This window comes from Vigna radiata, chromosome 5, assembly GCF_000741045.1.
Source record: "Vigna radiata var. radiata cultivar VC1973A chromosome 5, Vradiata_ver6, whole genome shotgun sequence".
Taxonomy (NCBI): Eukaryota; Viridiplantae; Streptophyta; class Magnoliopsida; order Fabales; family Fabaceae; genus Vigna; species Vigna radiata.
In genome coordinates this window covers 19,030,628-19,035,435 of record NC_028355.1, presented here as the reverse complement: position 1 = coordinate 19,035,435, position 4,808 = coordinate 19,030,628, and positions in this window count along the sequence as shown.

Here is a 4,808-nt window from a genome sequence, read left to right as displayed (position 1 = left end):
TGTCATGGTGAACTTAGATGAAAAATGGATGAAGAATGGAAAAACAAACCCTAGAAAAGATGAAAAGGAGCCTAAGCATCCAAGAGATCCTCTCCAGAGAGTGAAATTAGGTCTGGCCGCCCCCTTCTGTCAAAAGAATACATCTAAACTCGCAATAGGGCTATTTATAGGTGAGGAGCGCAATAGAAAACAGGCCCAAGCCCAGCAGACAACCGCTCGGCGGAACAAGTGTGGCGCCCGGCGGTTTCCCACAAATCGCACTACCGCCCGGTGGTAGGGGTCTACCGCCCGGCGGTTTCCCTCAAATCGCAAAGCCGCCCAGCGCCAACGCCAGGTGCCTACTCCTCACCCTGGACCGTCCGGCGGTGTAAGTTACCGCCGGGCGGTGCGTCGACTCTTCAAATCTTCAATTTTCTTCTCTTTTCTTGAGTCTACGACCTTTGTCTTCAACTCCATTCTTCAGTTTCTCAGAAATGCTACAAAACAATGCAAAACAAGCATAATATTGCTAAAAACAACTTTTGACTCTCTACAGACTCATTTATTGTGTTTTGCTTGATTTTAAGCTCATTCTAAGTAGTAAATGGTGTAATTTGGTCTAAAATGACATATGAAAATAACTGTTCTTCAACCTTCATCACTTTGCATACCTGGAGGGCACTTCTACAGAAACCCAAATGGTGTTCGCATCAATATCAAGAGGGCAGATCTGACACCTCTGGCGAGATATTGGATGGCATTTACTCATGCCAACGTCTAACCTTGTTCTCACGTTTCTGACATTACTTTTCACAGGGTCATATTTATTTACTACATGTTGAGGCAGTTAAATGTGAACATTGGCGAGGTTATTGCCAATGAGATAGAGAGCTGTGCTGCTATTGTGAGCAGTAGGACACCTTTGGGACATCCTTCCCTTATTACATATCTATGCCAGCAGGCTGGGGTGGATACTTCCATTCCACCGTTCGAGAGGCCTAGAAAGGCCATAGATGCCTCGTACTACAAACAACATTGTGGAAGTGATGAGGTGGTTGAACCAGTGCCTAGAAGACATCTTAGTTTAGGCAGGATGAGCCAACACACCATGCAGAACCATTCCAGATGAGGGACATGTACATGTCCATGATGGAAGCTAGACTTGAGGTTCTTCGCAGAGGGCAGGTGGCCATAGTTGAGGTGATAGTGGGCCTATATGACACACTGGATGTGGGCATTGTTGGCCGAACCAGTATAAAAACATGTGTTTGATTTTCTTTATCCCTTCTCTTTTACATTACAGTCGACTTTAAGTTTCACGCAGTCAACTACGTTTTTCTGCTGCTTACAAATTTTCATTACATGCATTTCAAGAAAGTTTAAAAAGTTTCATACTTTGTTTTCAAGATTGCGAAAAGAAGTTATTTTTGAAACAACACCAATTCACCCCCCCTCTCTTGGTGTAGAAAAGAAGCCTACCTATTTTCCAACATAGTCAAACCTTACAATCTCAGACCTTCTGGTTTTTTATGATGACAACACATAATTAATAACACATGTGTTTATGTGTTACATGTTCATAACTTTCATGTTTGTGATTATATGAGAGCATGTTGGTGTTGTTTTTGTCATTGCATGAAAATTCACTATGTTTTACAGGAGATCTTATTTGTGATTGCATAACAAATGTTTTGAAAAAGGAAAACCATATGCACTTTTGTTGAACTTAAATTGTGTGGCAAAACAACATTTTAAGTCGACTTCATTATGAAGTAAGTCGATTAAAACTTGTGGCTTTGCACAAACTTTTTCAAAGTGTGCTCTGAGTATTTTTGGAAAGAAAGTTTTTCAAAACTATGCATTTAACTGTTACAAAGTTGACTATGTGCACAAGTTATTCGACTTAGTTAGTTATATTTTGAAATTTTTTTAGTGCTTGGGATGTCTAACGGCTATATTTTTAATGTGTCTGACTAAGCATTAATTGAGAGTCAACTACATTAATTGTGTAATCAATTAAGTTTTTTTGACTATTGTTATGTGTAATAATTGTCTGAGTATATTCGACTCTATGAGTAGCAAAGTCGACTTAGGAGCGTCAATTTTATGCAAAACTACATATAGACGCGAATTTGAATTCTGTAGAGACTTGTGTGATTCTAACGATTTGATTGATTTGTTTCAGATTATTGATCTCTTGTAGAACATGTGAAAGCTCCAAGAATCCATCAAGAAGACCGTGGTGTTCATCTTTGGTGATTACTTGACGAGCAAGATTTTGTGCGCTTTGACTATCTGATCAACCTACACTTGAGGTGTCTGATTCGTGATCAATTTTTTCTCTCAATCTTGTAAAGATTGTGGTTGCCCTGTTGTGACTACATGAAGAGGACGTGTGGAGTTCTGGACTTTGAGGATTGTTCAAAGTATTGAAGACTGCAGGAGAGGGGACATCTTGTTGTTGTTCTTTGTTTGTATATGCCTATATTTTGATTAGAGGGTTAGAAAGGTGTTTTATATTTTGACGTGGAGGTCGCTATAAAAGCCTTGTTGTAAAAACCTTTATCATTATAGCGTATTTGCTTCCTGGGATTGGAAGGACACTAGATGTAAGCAGTTTGGCCGCACTAGTATAACAACTTGTGTTTGATTTCTCTATCCCTGAACTTTTACTTTCAAAGTCAACTTTAATTTTCATGTAGTCAACGTCAACTATATTCCGCTGCATTTGAAAAATCTTATTCCTTGCGAAGATCATCCTTTTGTGAAAAAGATTTTGAAAAGACTCTGATTTTAAGTTTCACCAATTCACCCCCCCCCCCTCTCTTTTGGTGTGAGAAACTAAACCATATCATTTTCAACAGTCTAGATAAAACGTGGAATACTACTATGTTTGAAACCCAACTCATCATTCACAAATCCAGATTCGCGAGATATATGAGGAACTACATCTTTTAGTAATGTTCTCTAGTTAACTGTACAAAGGTATGTCATGCATCTAAACCAAATGCATCGTTCATTCACAGAATCTACCCTTATCCAAAAAAAGCAAATAAAATCAATTTTTCTATACAATTAAATCTCCCAAAAACTCCAGAAGAAAATCAAGTGTTACCACCATTGGGATCATCACAGATGAATGCACCCTCAAGACAAACACCAAAGTGCATCGCTTTCTAATTTTATTTATCCCTTTTGAAAGATAAATGAAAAAACTTTCGTACCTTAGAGTGAAATGGTGGTAGAGCCTTCAACAGTTCCGTGACGACAGAGAGCGGAAAAACCTTCGATAGCGGTGAGCCTTCAATAGCGATAAGCCTTCGATGGTGGTGAACCTTCAACGATGATGGTAGAGCCTTCGATAGTTCAGCGACGGTAGAGTACAGAAAAGCCTTCAATGGTGAGGTGAGCCTTCGACGACGATGACGAAGCATCGACGGTGGCGGTGAACCTTCGACGACAAAGAGCCTTCAATAGCGATAAACTTTGAATAGCGGCGAGTTAAGAAAGGAATGTAATGGGATGTAAGAGGAAGGAGAGAAAATTGTGATAGAGAAGAATGACCTAAACTCCAGTTAACCGTTAACTGTATAATAAGTTCAGTATTTTTAAACTGAACTATTAAATAGTATAATTGGTTTTTAGTAAAAATAGTTTAAGTTTTTTAAGTACAAAACAGTATAGATAAACTATAGTTTATGATTTTTAAGTGAACTGTGCCCAATTCTATATATAATACTTTACTTTTTGAATAATACATCAGAATTATTCTTTAAACTTTTTAATACGTCACGAAAATCTATCTAATCAATTAACGTTAACAATTTAAACAACATCGATAAAAAAAACTTGATTAATACATATTAACAAATTTAAAAATGAAATTAAAACTTTTTTTAGACAAGAAAACAAATTAACACTGTACTACTATACTCCCAAAAAATGTATTTAATTAAGTCAATTAATAATATATTTTGAAAAATGGATGAAGTGAATGAGAACATAAAGTCAAAAGCCTACCACGTGAACTTCAAATAATTAACTGTTCACCTACCAGGAATTTACATTTTAGTATTATATCATTACACTTGAAGGAAGGATCACACTCACACAGAAAACTTGTCTTTTGTGTTTAATAATGACCAAGTCTTCTTTATGACCCCATCATTGCCCTCTCTAGATGTTGCCCAGACATTCAATTCAACCCACTCATTCACACTACTAAAATTTGTTTCATTTTGTTTTCATTCTATTAGGCACTAACTTCACCTAAATGCATCCACATGCATACAACTGAAAAGATCTGAAAGTTTTTAATTTCTATCAAAGAAAATTTTTAATTTCACCTTCAAAAGTTGTGATTTATGAAAGTCTCGAAATAGTGAAAACTGTGATTATAAAAGTAACTAAAGTAACATTTAGGTGGTAAAATATATTACTGGAATATTCATAAAAAATTTCTTAAACTCAAAGAGTAATATGTTATTTTTCCTGAAATTTTAAATTTGTTACAATATTAATGACTTTATAAGAACAATATAATATTTTTTTTGATAATTTTTTATTTTATCTTGAGAATTTTATATTCTCGCCATCATGTAAACATGTTTTTTTTTAAACTTAATTAAAAAATACTTTAAGAAATCATAATCTAATGGAAATATTATTTGTAAAAAAAAAAGATAAATTTAAAGTAAAAAAAAAAAAAAAAGTCTTTCCGGATTTCAGGTATTTATAACAGTAAAATTTTCATTCTACCAAATACTTCCTCTAGTGAATAAGGGACTCGGTAAGCAAAATCTTAAATATTTGTCAATAAAAAAATTGAT